Source organism: Numida meleagris, chromosome 4 (assembly GCF_002078875.1).
Source record: "Numida meleagris isolate 19003 breed g44 Domestic line chromosome 4, NumMel1.0, whole genome shotgun sequence".
Taxonomy (NCBI): domain Eukaryota; kingdom Metazoa; phylum Chordata; class Aves; order Galliformes; family Numididae; genus Numida; species Numida meleagris.
In genome coordinates this window covers 19665529-19680843 of record NC_034412.1, presented here as the reverse complement: position 1 = coordinate 19680843, position 15315 = coordinate 19665529, and the positions used below count along the sequence as shown (strand labels likewise).

At 46.9% G+C, this 15315-nt stretch overlaps 1 long non-coding RNA gene across 22 annotated transcripts in view; it reads right to left on the bottom strand.

The window, feature by feature from the left end:
* LOC110397786 overlaps positions 1–15315 on the bottom strand; it is a 115618-nt gene that overhangs the window by 47249 nt on the left and 53054 nt on the right. For 16 of the 22 annotated variants that reach the window (XR_002437970.1, XR_002437966.1, XR_002437973.1 and 13 more), the window contains one exon: positions 8855–8984. The exons of 2 other annotated variants lie outside the window; for them this stretch is intronic. This is a non-coding gene — a long non-coding RNA (uncharacterized LOC110397786). Of the gene's footprint in view, positions 1–6230; positions 6349–8854; positions 8985–13214; positions 13435–15315 lie in introns of all 22 variants that reach the window. 4 more of the 22 variants (XR_002437967.1, XR_002437968.1, XR_002437969.1 and 1 more) reach the window with 4 other exon arrangements.

The window sequence follows — 15315 nt, the reverse complement described above, 5'->3', positions numbered from 1 at the left end:
AGAGGAGAGGAGAGGAGAGGAGAGGAGAGGAGAGGAGAGGAGAGGAGAGGAGGTCTCTGCTCACATCCTCCTCTCCTTGAACTGCTGTGTGATTAGAAATAAGCCAAAAGAGCCATTTTGTAGGGAACTTTGGCACAAACTACTTTCCTGCAACAAGGGCGAGAGACTGAAATAATCAACATTTTCTGCAGAGCAGAAATGCAAACGTTTGAATTCACATTTTAACTGACAGTTTCAGTCAAAATACATCAGCCTGACGTTCTTCAATTAGAAGAGATTCACAGACTCCTTTCACTGCATAGCCTGCAGTCCCAGACCAGACTATGCAGCCACGCTTCCATAGCTTGCATTTCCTGTAAGTCAGCAAGGCTCCTGCTGCGCTCCCCAGTCGATTGCAAGGACTGGCTTCGCAGCAAGATTATCCCAATGAAAAGAATTAAAGTAACACAACTGCAAGGCTGGGGAACACCTCCTTCGCTCTATGCAGGCTCTGAACTCTTCAGAGCCAGAACACTACTTGTTGCAAAACCTTCCCAAGTGAGCATACCCTGATGCTTTGCATGCTGCTGTGATGCTCCCAGTAGCCACAACGCTCGCAGGCTGCAGGCAGAAGCTCAGCGGCTCTGCTGGCACAAATTAGTGGAGCTGAAACTTTAGATCAGTGACAGAGTCTGCCTCCTGGGAGCAGTAAATTGCAGCACTGGTCCCCAAAGACCCTCCTTGCCATTAAGTGATTAATGAATTCATTAACACCTCTAAGAACACAGGAAATATGACACAGACAGCCTGCCTAGGCTTTGCAAAGGTTTTTTTTTTCATCCTTTTTAGGAACAGCAGAGAATAGCAACTAATTAAGCTATAGGGCTCATAGCAGCACTACTACATTTATCCATTGAAGGCAAGTGGAGTGGTGAGATTCTTTGCCTCATACTCTGATCTGCTTTTATTTGACCCACAATGAAATGCTAAAAGAAGGGGTCACTGGTAAAAGAAGGGGTTATTGCTATTATAAACTTTCCCTTTGAAAGATGAGGGGCAAAAAAAGATTTTTACTGTAATAGTTTTAAATGGGCTGCTCAGGGAGGTGGTTGAGTCACCATCCCTGGAGGTGTTCAAGAAATGTTTAGATGGTGTAGTACGAGACATGGTTTAGTGGGGAAATATTGGTAATACGTGGACGGTTGGACTGGATGATCTTGGAGTTCTTTTCCAACCTTGGTGATTCTATGATTCTATGAAATGACTTTCCCAGCATTCCCAGTTAGAAAGTGGAATGGTCCCAGGGGAAAGCTGGAGGTAACTGACAAAGAAAGGATAGGGAGAAGAATTGTACAATGGTCTCTTCAATCCGTATAGGTATTCCTTAATTTTTGCCCTAACGGCCACATACTTGAGACCACTCCAATGATAGTCTTATTTACTAAACATAATACAACCAACAGAGTAGACACATGGGTTACAGTGTGTGCAGGACACTTGCACATGTCTGACACTTGCATCAAAGCAAGGGACAAGGTTACCTCCCAGGGCTCGCAGCACTGCCAGGCAGCTGACAAAGCAATTCTTCCCTGCACAGAGATTATGTGCACCTTGGATGGGTTTCCCAAGGTCTGCCTTCCTGCTAAGCCCATGGTCTAGCCCCATCAAGAGGTCCTACCTGCAGCCAGGCAGGGTGAGCTGCCCTATGCAGGAAGGACACCTACATTACCCTCTCTGAGGGGACAAATCTTTGCTTATTTTGGGCTTGCTTGTATCTATGGGCTCTACTGCTATAGAGAAGATGAGATTCATCTCTACGGCCATCAATTATTGCAGAAATTCCTCTCTATAACTCAACCAGGACAACTCTCCTTCAATTCCAAATGGCACCCCATGGCTTATGCAATGGCCGTCAGCATCCTGTGAGACCTACATTGGGAACATGGGTTTGTGCTGCATGACCCTCAGTTTTGGCATGGGGAGCCATATGAGCATAAGGGGATGCTTTGTGTGCAAGTATTTGCATTACTTCAGCATGAACGGAGTGGCAGAGAGCCACCGTGTGCACCTACTGTGGGCAGCTACTGGGACTTCAGGAGGTTTGAAACTGTAGAGAATCAAGCCCAAAAGACAACTCACTTTCAAAGATAGATAGTAAATTGGAGGGAGTTCAGAGAAAGCCACTAGGAAGATTAAAGGACAGGAGGTATTGATTTACGTAGGAAGATCAAAAGAGCTATATTTGTATATAGTAGTTTAGATAAGTGATGACTAAGTGTTTAAAGGGAAGAGTTTGAAGGACATAAACCAAATGAGGGACCATTAGGGTGAGTGCAGTGAAGAGAGTTTAACAGGAGCAATAGGATGAAAGGAAAGGAAGGGGAAAAAGGGAAATCTCAGCTGCTTGCCTGGTGATGCTTCTTGGCAAGAAGTTTTTGACACCACCACTGACACAGAGATTTGGCAAACCAACATCCCAGAGCATTTCAGGGCCCATTCTGCACTTTGTTGCTTGCCCATTGCATCTCCTCTGCCAGTGCAGCCTGCACCATGCCACAGGGGAGGCTCTCAGATTGGATTGGGCTCCAATCATCCCAGCACATGCATTACCCTTCAGAATGGGGACAGTGAGAAACCTCAGACAAATTCTGAATTATGGGAGCCCTGTGACTGTTTTACCTCACAACCATAGAAACATAGAATCATTAAGATTGGAAAAGACCTCTGAGATCCCCAAGTCCAACCCCAACCCATCCCACCATGCCACTGACCATGTCCCTCAATGCCACATCTCCACGGCTGTGGAACACCTCCAGTGGTGTTCCTCACAGCGACTGCCCCACCTCCCTGGGCAGTCTGTTTTAACAACATCCAAAACAAAGCAGCTACATGTCTTAAATCCACTTCTGAGTGCTCTGCTGTCCTGCTCCTTGCACAAGGTCTACAGATTTCATCTCCAGATTTTAAGCTTGTTTAAACATTATTGGAGCTACTGCTTCTTGTCTGGAACCAGTGTTTTCAAAGCATTAACCTGAGCATGACACAAAACCAGACCCATCTGCATGATCTGGTGGCATCCCAGCTTGCAGGGGACCTGATGCCTCACCCCACTCTCACACTACCCTTCCCTAACTGAGTAATGCCAAATTTGCAGAAATAGGGCTGGGACCACATCCAGAACAACCAAAGCTATCCTTTTCCTTGAGATAATTCAGATCCACTTGAGAAAAAGTTAGCTGAAGTGACTATGAAGTGACCTTCCTCAGCTTTGCTCTGTGGGCTCGCACTGACAGATGTCTCACCATTGGTTCCAAGAAGAGCAGGGCCAGGAGCATTCTGGAGACCAGCACCTTGGAAAGAGGCAACAGAGAAGAATACTGTGTGCACAGGACAAGCAGGAAGCACATCCTTCCCTTCCTGGGGGAGTCTGAGACTAAGCCTCATGCTGGAAAGGCACAAGAGTGTGCAGGACATGAGCTGGGAAGGACCTGGAGGCCAGATGTGTCATTGGACATACATGCAGCTGGATTTTTAAGCTATCTCATAGTTTGGTATCTGCTTACTGCGCTAAAAGCTGCAGCTGCCCATTGTAGCAGCACATAACTAACCCTTAAGAGATTAAGGCATTTCTTATCCTGTTAGTGAAGAAAGGGGAAAGATAAGAGACAATGAGGATCTGATAAGACAGCCTGATTGAATTGCCCTGCCATTGCCTGGGATATCCCAAAATCTTGATGGCCTGATTTCATTGTCTGAAAACACCAACAAAATTTTTTGCTCCTGGATCAACAGGGATCTCCAGACAGTTTAGATCAATGCCAATGCTCTACTCTCTGCCCACACCATTTGGCACCTTTCCCACCATTTGCTGAAGTGATGCTCTTGGCTGGAAACAGTTACAGGCAGCAGAAAGTGAGGTTGTGTAATGAGGACAAAGCAGGTTACAGAGGAGGGTCAATGAGATCAGCAGATACAACAGGCACAACTCATGGTTGTTGAGCCCTGACCTACCAAGTGCCAAGTGGAGTCTACCTGCAATTGACAGCCCCTATATCTGTGACCAAGCATGGATCCATACCTGGATGAAGCAGATGACATGACACAGAGGCGGTTTTGTTCAACAATATGTGGGCCCTTGGCCACAAGCTGGTCACCCCCAAACTACATTACCTCCTTACATGACTGCTGCATGGAGAAATACATTCTGATGCAACCAAATGCAAGAGAATGCCTCTGGGAAGAAAGAATGCAAATTACAGCCACTTACAATGGGAGAGATTACCTCAGAAAGCATCAGCTCCATGAGGACTAAAGATGCTTTCTGTGGAATAAGTGAATATTCATCCAAGTTTTCTCTGGCTATTTGCATCTGCTCCCTCTTCACTCTCCATTTTGCTCCTTTTTACTCCCTCTTTTACCCTCATGTACCTGACCCCTTCTGAAAAAAAAAAAACTACACTGGACTTTAACAAGGGCATAGCACAGCTCTGCAGAGCTGTTCCAGGAAATGTGGGGAGTCTTAAGCAGGAAAACAACTGTCCCTCCTTCAGCAACCTCACAGGCCACTCAGAGGCAGGGAACATTAGCACATCCCCTTCCATGAGAGCTGTAGGGCTATGGGAAAGCATGCCTGCCAGACCAGATTAACTTAGAACGCTGTAGGTGTGGGCTCAGTGCTGGCTGCATGACCCTGCAATGGCACTGAATGACTTGGGAACTGGCTGAGCAGGATGCATGGGTGACAAGAAAGTTATCTGGGGCTGCTGAAGATAAACTGTGTGCAAGCAGCCAGCTTTACTGGGCTGTCTGCTCTCTCACAGCCTGTGCCCAGCCATTGGTGTCCTCAGAGGGAAGGAAGACACCAGGGAACATTCAACCAGAGGCCACAAAAATGGCTGTGAGATGGAAAACCTAACAACTCAGCTAAGTTTGTTCAGCTTATCAAAGAGATGCTCGGGAGATCACAAGATGCCTAGCCATCTTAAACATGGAAATTTCCTAGGTTGCAGGGGGCTTCCCAGGCCTTTGACAAAGCCATGGTGAGATTCAATGCCTGGAAGTTCAGGTCAGATAAATCCCAAAATACAGTGCCATTTCCCAGCAGGGAGGGAAACCTAACACTGGAAGACCTTGCAAGGGTGTGGGCCCTCATCATTTGACATCATTAGCATAGCAGTAGATAACTTTTGGACAGCTAGGCTTTAATCCAGCTCCTCGGAGAAAGTCCAAGCCCCAGGGTTGGAGGGAGTGGGGCTGGATGGCGCAGGGCACACCTCCGGCCCAGGAACCAGTGCGCGCCTCAGCTTGCTTCCTTCTTCCTCCAGCCATGACAAGAACAGGAAATTCTGCATTATCTGCTGCTAAGCCCTGAAGCTCCTCATTAGGCTGGGAGCTATAGTCAAACCTCATTCTGAAAGAACTCAGCTGGTTGCCTACAGACATAAGGAAGGAATTCACTTATTTATTTTCCTCCTCCAGGCTCCTTTGGCTGGACAGATGTTGCTAGCTATTTCATTTTCTCACCTTCCTCTGAATCACCAGAGATCAGCTGCTCCTGGAGGCACCGCACTGGAGGCAGCTGTACCAGGTGTGGGCACTGGGTCAGCTTTTATTCTGCAGCATGAGGCCGTGCCTCACCCTTAGGGCTTTGTTGGTGCCATCTCACCCTGTCAGCTACCTGGACAGCATCTGCTCTAACAAGGGTCATAAACATGGAGGTTCAATAAAGTTTTGTTATTGCGGGTGGCATAAGTGCAGAGTTCTTAACCCACACAGCAGACGCTCTGGTCTCTCAACTGATATCACCATTCAGAGCCTTACAGGGCTGCCTAAATAAACATATGTAAGAGTTTACATTCAATCTCTCCCTTACCCTGTCCCCTGAAAAAGCTCTTTGATGACTAAGCCCATTAGGAGAGGAGCAAATCTCTCCGAAATGTCACAGCTGATCTCCACTGACCTTATCAAAGTGCAGGATCAATACACTGACCCATCAGAGCAGGGAACCTTAAGCAAAAGCCAAAGAGAAGCAATCAAAGCAGAATTTCAAGAATGGGAGTGGGGGTGTTGAAATATTATGTCTCTGGAAACTGAAAAACAAATGAGCCAAAAGTAACCATGATGCTTAAAATTATCATATACATAATTAGTATTTTATAAAGCAGGAAATACAACACAACATCCATTTATCATGATGACAGCTGCAAAACCATGTTGCAAAGCTCTTAAGCGTTAGTGGTGTTTGTACACACCTTCAGCACCGCAGGTACAAGTCCATGTTGCCAGTGCAGGAGCTGAACATGCCATGGGCTCCATGGGATCCTGGCAGCGAATCCCGGGGAATAGTTCTGAGGATGCACATTGGTAGCCCTAGGAGAGGATCACATGCTCTTGAAGGATGGAGAGCCATCAGAAGAAGCTGGGGAGCAGCTGACAAGCTTCCAGTGAGTCTGTGGACTAGGACTTGGAGAGCCCTAGAGAATTAAACCAATAGTCCTGACATCTGAAAACTTCTCCACCTACACCACCACATTACTGAAACAGACCCTGTTGTGGTTTTGAACCAGGTTAATTATCACCATTTCAAACAACTCCTTGTACCATGTGGGGGGGTGGCAATGCCTTTTCACGTAGGCAGCCCGCATACAGACAGCCTGCTCTGGAGGAGGAGCATGGACAAGGGTCAAGGAATGAACCTGGGTACTCAAACAGAGTCATCCAAAGGGTTTATGATCAGAGAATTCCCAGCTCCTAAGCCCATACAAAGCATAAAACAGCACCTCCATCACCTGAAGCCTGGGAACTATGATTCCCCACAAGATGGCAAAGTATTTTCAGATAAACTTGTTACTAGACTTCCCAAGAATGGGCTACTAGCAAGGCAGAGGGCCTGGGCTGCAAAGAGGAGCTGTGGTTCCATGGAAGAGTATTTAAAGGAGTAGCTGACTGAGAAAAGCTAAACAAAATCAAATAGAAGGGTCTTAAAATGCAAATAACTTCTAGGACAGGTGGCTCTGTCCAGAGCAGCTCTCTTTACAGTGCTTTGCCTAAATGAAAGATGTTTTTTCTTCACTCTGTAGATATTTTTAAGATTTACCTCCCCTCACAAGGGTGCACACAAGCCATTTGCAAGTAACTGAGTGTCAAAACAGGAAGAAATCAACTTCTGCCTTGCCTGACAAAAATAGCCAAGTGCCTGATGGCGAAACCACACACCCATCATTGCTCTGCCTGGCTGGAACGGAGCTGTGCCTGAGCCTCCCGCTGTGCACGTTGATCGCCAGATTGTTAACTTGGGATAGGGCCCTGTCCATCTGTTAAGGCAGAATTTTTCCACTTGAAAAACACTGAAAATTCCCTAGAGTACAGCAGCCGTCCCAATTCCCATGTGAGCTGTCTCATCATCAGCCACAAGCTGATCGGAGGAATAGGAAGGACGCTGGTCCCAGCCCTTCCTCCTCCCCTCCCTTTTTGTTTGCAGATAAAACCACCACCTCTAATCTAACATCACCAAACTTCTTGTCTGGCCAACTCTTCATAAATTCACCTCATTAACCCAATATAAGGCAGGATCCTCAGCTCTCCCGCTGCTGACCTTCTTCCAGGACAGAAAGAGCACTGTGAACAATCTCTTTCAGAGGGAATCAAAAAAGCAATCAAAGAAGGTCTCTGCGATTCTGGGAAATTTTCTATGCACTGAGAGTCTCATCAAACCAGGGGAAAGAAAGCAATAGCAAATTTAACAGTGCTATCCACAGCAGACACAGATGGCTGCGGTTCCTAAATAAGCATTGCATTAGTGCAAAGGAGAGAGAAAAAAAAGCAAAGGAACAAAGAAAAAAATACAACAGCTGTATCTTAAGCCTGGAGGCTGATGGTAAATCTATGTTTGTAGATGATCTTGGCACCGGCAGTAAAAGTCAAGTTGCTCCTGCACTGAAGAAGTGCTGTTGAGTGTGTCGCATCCAGCCCCCCTCCATTGGGTGGGCTGTACTGCACCCTGGGGATCCACAGGGGGACAGGGGGACACAGAGGGAAATGGGGTGTTATGATTTAAAAATATCAGTAGCGTACAATGGCTTTCACAACATTGACAGAAAGATCTCTTGTCCTCTCATCACTGCTGCCAAGCTAAGGCCACAGTGAAACAACTTCCCTAGCCCACGAACTGTCCCCTTGTCTGCTCAGTGGACAAAAAGGAGGTGGAAGAATTGGGGGACCTGACTAGAAATCCAGACTCTTCCAAGGTGGAGGAGCCTCCGGTGCTGAGGGAGCTCTGTTCTCAGCCCGGTGCTGAGATTTTTGCAGTGTTGGGAGATTTCTCTCTGCTGTCTGGAAGGCAAAACACGAGCTTGCTGCCAGAAAAGATCACAGTTGACACAAATATTGGAGGAGCGGTAAATGATGACATGAGCACATTGGTTACAGTAGGCAAGCTGTGTTGGCAGACGCATGGGCTGAATAAAAGCGACCCTTAAAATATCAGAGCCCCCTGGGATGCCGTGGGCCTGAGCCTCCATGGTCTCCATGATGCTGCACGTGTCCAAGACACAGTGAATTCAGCCAAGTGCTTGAGAAAAGCATTTTCCCAGCTGAGCACCTCTATCTGCCAAGAAATGGCCATTAGAGCAGCACACAGAGTAGCACCAGCTCTTGATAACTGGAGGCAGCCTAACTGATGGCGGTGACCAAGACATCGAGCTCAAATGACACTCATACTGGTCTTTAGGTGAGGGTGCTTCTTGCCATTTCACGCATCATTTTATTCTCTCTGCTTTTTAAAAGCAACCAGTCAGCCTTCATTCCTGCTATTGTTTCCATTAGTCTATGACAAAGTGCAAAATTTCTCATCTCTGCCGTGTCGGAGCTGCCTTACCTTTCTGCCTCTGTCCTTGAATTCCTTCCAGCAGTTCCTGAGTGGGGCTCACACAGACAAAGCCTGCAAAAGCTGGGACACAGGGGCAAAGTGCAAACTGTGCTCCTGGATGCAGTGCTCAGATGAGTGCCTACAAACATAAGAGCACATCAGAGGGCTCAAAGGCCATGTGCAAATCCGGACCCCGTCACCATGTTTTATCGCGTTCATTTCTTTTTCATTACACTGCAATATAACATTCGTGCTCTCTAATATCTTTGGGTGCTTCAGCAAGACATGTTCCTCTCTGCAGCTGCACCACCGCTTGCTAACATTATTTTTGCCCTATCATCTTCCCTCTTTCTCTATGGAGTAGCTTTACTGATTAATTATCAGCCTTGGGGACAGCTCACAGAGCGCAAGCTTTAAGGCTGGGGAGTTGAAAGGATGGCACTGCACCAGCGGGCCAGATTTGGCCGCTGCCAGAGCTGCCTGGGGATCTTCCATCCAGAGAGCGCCGATTTCTGGCAAAAAAAAATGCTTCACCAGAACATGTCGGTATCAATGCACTCCTGCTGCCAAGCAAACCAGTGACCCAGGTGTTTTGATAACATCAAAACATCGTGTTTCATTATTTTGAGGGCATGCAATACTTTGATTTTCATTTAAAAACAACTTTTCACTTAGAAGTTTCTTTTATATTCCGATTGCTTTCAAATGCCAAAATTGACTCAAAATATGTAAACAACTTTTAATGGTTTCACAGGGACATTTCAGAGCAAAAAAAATGCATTTAAATTAAACTCTGCAAATTTTCCAGGAAATGGAAAATATGCTTCTTGCTCAGCTCTGCCATTAACACAGCACCTTGACGGGATTTCATACGATTGAGAGAACCTACCCAGGCATGACGGAGACCAGGGCTGACTGTGAGAGGGGATGTAAAGGCACAGGCTGAGTGGGGGGTGCCAAGAAGGAGCAGCTTAGAGCAATCTGCAGGCCAGGGAGTGTGGGTTTGGGATGCCAGCTGGGGTATCTGCACCTGGGCCGGCTTTCAGAGCTTGGGGATATGAACAGAGAAGCCACCAGAGGAGAAAACTTCGAGCATTTGTTTCAAGGGCATTCCAAAACCAAACGAAACCAAACCAACAGAAATTTCATCTCCTTCCCTCCAAAGCAGACTCTCTGCTGTGCCAGTGCAGTGGCACGGAGGTGCTCTTGGAGGCATCGAGGTCTGCGACCATCATCTTCATCAGCCCAAGCTGCTCTGCACTCTGTCGGTCATCAGAGAGAGTGGAGCAGTGCTTAGTGGATGGCTGGGATAAAAGGTAGAGCCATGCTCTAAAGCACATTAATTGCTTATTAATTACCCCATTAATCACAGTGACACCTTTGTCTGCATTCCCAGTAGCGTAGTTGCGGCTAGCTGGGACTGTCACACTGCTTTGTCTAAACCAAGCAAGTTTTGCTGCCTTGTTCCAGACCCTCCTGGCTTCTGAAGGGTGGAAACAAAACCAAGAAAACATAATAATAATAATAATGATAATAACAATAATAAAAGAGAGTATATCCCAGCAGCAGCATAGCAGGCCCAGACAGTGCAGCTGGTAGGAAACACACCCCTCAGCGGCAACGGGCAGGCCAAGGCAATGCACAGCACAGAAGAATTGCATTGCAGTGATCTCCTGAAGTTCTCCAAGCTTGAGGTTTAGACTGCTGCTTGCAAAGCCAGTGAGCAGAGCAGGCCAACCAGGCAGAGAGTAGAGGAGCTGGGATGCTGAGAAGACTCACCCACACTGCATCCCCAGCATTTCCATGGCTGGGGAAGGGTCTCCGTGGAGGCAGCTGGGCTGCAGGCACACTGCAGGCAACTGCAAGTTTCCATTAAATCACAGAAAGCTGTAAACCAATCACCAGGGAAAATTTCTGTTCCATCACTGGTGCTTTTTCTTTATTTCATTATTTATGGCACTCTCTGCTCCCTGGCAACTTTTTTTTTTATTACAAAAAAATTATTTTCTTTGTCTGAAAATTGATATAAAAAGAAATCCATCTCTCAGCCGTCATTTCTCTTAATGATGTTTACATCAGCAGATGGGGAAAAAATCACTTTTTAAACAGAATTTATTACCCACTGACCCAAAGCTTTACCATACATCACTGTGATTTCAGAAAGTTAGTTTCCACAGCAACATGATGTAACTCTCTGGCGTGTCTGTGAGCTGCTGGTGTTAACTCTTCCAGCCCAAGAGGTATTTGTTGTAAGAGGGCATCCTGGCCACACGGCAGTCAGTAGGAGGATGCAGATCTGAGGTTAGATGGGGAAGCTTTGGGGCAGGAACCCTGGGCACACAGGGCCCTCCAGCAGGAACCCAACCCTTGTATGAGGTCCTTGTCCATCCCATCTCTTCCAGGCTAAGCCAGGTTGACAAGAAAACCAGGAAGGGGAAAATAAGATAGGCACGGGGGCATGTCCGATATAGTGAGGAGTCCTTGGGGACTTTGTAAGATGTGTGAGTGGGCACTGCTTCACTTACAACTGCACTCCAAGAGCCTCCGAGATCCATCCTTTGGTCCTACAGAAATGGCCAAGCTGCTTTAACTAAAGCCATGAGTGGCTTTAGCCAAAATACCGCCACCTTAGCAAGCAAGGCTGAGCTCTGATAGAGATAGCTGCACCTAACACTGCATTTATTGATTGCTGGGATGTTGATAAACAATTGATTTCTTTCTGCAAATGTCACCTGGTAGGAGTTTTATACTTCTCTCTGCAGGGAGCAAGCAATTGCAAGAGCCTAGCAAACACAGAGATAGCAAACTATCTTCTGCTAGGACAGACAAACCCTGACAGCAAGCGGCCCAGAAATAAGTTGCTTCTACTGGGATTTCAGAATCTGGTATGGTAGGAGATGGGGAAAGCATTTACTCCAGTGTTTTGGCTCAGACACCAGAAAGTCACTTTGGCACCTTGTAAAAGAAATCCAGCATCTGTACGCCCTTGGCTTGAGCCAGAGGCAGAGTGATGCAGATACAGAGGATAAAGGCTGTGGGATGTGTACAGCAATGCACAGAGGCACCAGAATCACTCAGGGGAGAAAGCAAACCCATACAAGTTGCTTTCTAATGCTGGATGTGAAGCCCTTGAGAAAAAAAGAACCAAGCCAATGTCAAACCAGAGAGGACAACACAGGCAGGATGTTTCTCCATGCATTAGTGGCCAAGGCAACACAATTACAAATGAACAACTCAAACCAATTAGGCAATTAACCAAGGAGACAATCCCAAGGGTGTAGACAAGGGTAACGTAAGCCTCAGCATTCTCATGAGATAGCCCAAAAAGGTCCAAACCCACATCTCCGCAACCCAGGTACTGTAACCACTGGGACTAAAGGACAAAACTCCCCAGCCCTAACAATTCATTTCTACTGACCCCAAACAGAAACCTCCTCTGACACATAACGCATGAAAGGTGCTTCAAAATCATTGCCCAGGATGATGCAGGGCAGCACTCCGCTGAACTGCTTCTCATGTTTTCCAATTACTAATTAATTCTTATTAATTAATTAGCAGGCTAGTAACAGGTTTGGGGAAGCTGACTCAGGAGGTTGTAACCACGTTTAGACAAAAACGCTTGCTCTGATTGAATTTGTTCTGAAAACTATTCAAGCTTCCACATGTGCATCTTATATGGCAGCCAACACACGAGGAGAAGGCTGCAGTAAAGATAATGTGTGCTAGTAGGTATTGGTTCTGACAAAATAGATACCAGCCACATTTTCAGAGATATGAGCAGTGCACTGAGGGGTTAGTATCATTATCAAAGATTGGATACAAGATTAGTATCATTATCAAAATCAGCCTGCCAATGCCATTTCCTCCACTTATCTTAAAATCCTTGAGTCTATCTGAGGATGTTGACCTTTATATCAAAAAATGTCGAACAGCCTATTTATCAGAAAGCTTCTAATGAGATGACCTAGAAGAAGAAAGCTTTTGCAGAAGCAAATCCCAACCACTCCAGTGGGGAGGTGGTCTACGTGCTGCAAAGCACACCACCAGGTGGGAGCCCACGGTTCGCAGAGCCAGCTCGAGGCTCGCACAAAATAGCCTGCTTGATTGAAGGAGATGTACTAATCGATCGGGCAGCGCAGCCATGAGGTGTTGTACAATTCCTGCCGAGGACTAAGAGATACATCCATCATCACAGGTGGCTGCAGCAGGCGGGAGCCACGCGTGCTGCAGAGCTTTAATACCTCGGGCTTTTAGCGGGGCGAGGCTGGCGGCTGAGCGGTGGGAGAACGCCACTGCACATTTCCAGCCCTCCCAAACAACACTGAGATGAGAACGTGGCAAGTGTCTGCACCATACTGCCTGCAATCACCTTCCCATCCTTAGGATTCATGCGCTTCCAGCCTTCCCACGGTCCGCACCATTAATCCACGCAGCAACAGCTGGAGTCACTCTAGACCTTGCCATCGATGTGCATGTCCTGTGCTGACAGCAGGCTGCTCCTCCATGGCCTCTTCCCGGGTGTTTCCACTGGCTGGCTCTGTGACTGAACTTGGGTCCAGAAGTCCTGCACTGCTCACGCAAAACTCCCACTGAAGTCAAAAGGAACATAAAATAAAACCAGCCACTCTTCGCTGTCACAGCCTAAGTGCATTAATGTCTTTTTATCTCCACAAGGGCAGCATGGCTGACCTCTGTTTCCATGCAATCGGTGTTAATAAAATCTCTCTCCCCAAAAGCGACACTGGAAGATACACTTCAATTGGCATATTTTATCTGAATTGAAATTTGAGTGCAAGTCTCGCGTTCGTAAAAACCTCTGCTAATAACTCTCATCTGTGACCCTCCTCTGAGACCAGCTATTGGGATGATTACTGCCAAAGAAAATGCTCAGGAAACATCATCCAAGGCAGCCCCCACTTCTGGCTTACAATCAAGATGTCATCTCTGAAACACTTATTTCAGTCGGTTTAGGTTATTTTCACACCAAAATTAAATGCAATCAGCCAGCATCCCTGGACAGCCTTTGCTGCAGGCAGGCAGCTCTGTGGCACTCTGCTGCCCTAAGGAACAGCAGCAGCTACTGGAGCATCTTCAGAAAATACAGCTTTGATGGACTACAGGCACCGACGCCCAAGAGATGGGTGGACACCCAGCTGTCACACATGCTCTTAGTCCTTCAGTTTTGTGGCCGTTCCCTCACCTACCTCCCCCGGCATCCATGGGATGCACAGACCTGGCAGCACACACTTCAAGGGACTGAAACAAGAAGAGCCTCTCTCAAAACCACCACAGGTGCGGGAATCCTGCATTCGTTGCCCTCACAGGCTGCAGGGATGTAATCTGTGTGTTCCCTGCCTCCCTCTCTGCCAGAGCTCTCAGGAAAGCCACCAAGCAGTCCCAGCATGCTGGCAACAGGCTTGGTGTCACCAGACAGCTTTCTTCAGTTTCACACTATTTCTGCCTTTTCCCTGTAAATCTCTTACTCTGTTTTACCGCTTTACCATTTTACCAGACATTCCTTTCCTAAGCAAGCTGCTATTAAAGAGCAACTGTATTTGTCCACAGTAAATGAAATGAAATGATGAATGTGCTTCATCAGCCAAGGCAGAAAAAGTGATAGCAATGCAAAGAGACAGTAAACGGGCAATGCATCCACCGAGTATTTCAAAAATAAATGAAGTTATGGAAAGAATTAGAGGAAATACTGAATTTGTCTGCAATTTCTAGTCACATAGCTTCTCCCATTTGCACAGTGTGTTATGCGGCAGCAGAATGAAGAACTGACTTGCATTTTTAAAGTTTCGACATTTAAACAATAACAGCAGATTTTCTTCCAATTGGGAGAACAGGTGTAAGTCTCCTTCTCTTCGGTGCAGCTCCTCGAGAGGGAACACGGCTGTAACTTGAACATTACATTCAGAGATGAGACAGCTGAGGCCACGGGGGGTGAAACTGAGCCAGCATCACTTGAGAAGCCCCGATGGGTGTGTGAGGGGTTTTCACCAGTGAGCAAACATTCACACCTCCCTCAGCCCCCTCTGCCCAGCGCGTTGCAAACCACTTCTGAAAGCATTAAAGCAATGCATGATTCATTTCCCTTGCATTTTTCATAGAGCTGCAGGTGAACCCCACTCTTCCCAACCTATATTAAAGCAAGGGCAGTAATGATTTCTTGGTTTGTACACTGCAGCTCAGTGCATGAACAATAGCACTACCACCTTGGTATTGAAAAGGCTGAAATATTGACAGGCTGCAGCTAATTGATCGCGGAAGGCAAGCGGGTACAAATGGAGAAAGAAGGGAGCGATTCACACCGAAGTTTTACAATTGGTCTAATTAATAATCCTCAATGTATCACCATCTCTCACTAGACGGGAGCATGCTGAACGCTGCGGCACACTCAGACACAGATGGACAGAAGGATGCATCCCTCCACCGGGTGCTGGAGTGTGGCAGCCCAGCAGGTCTTG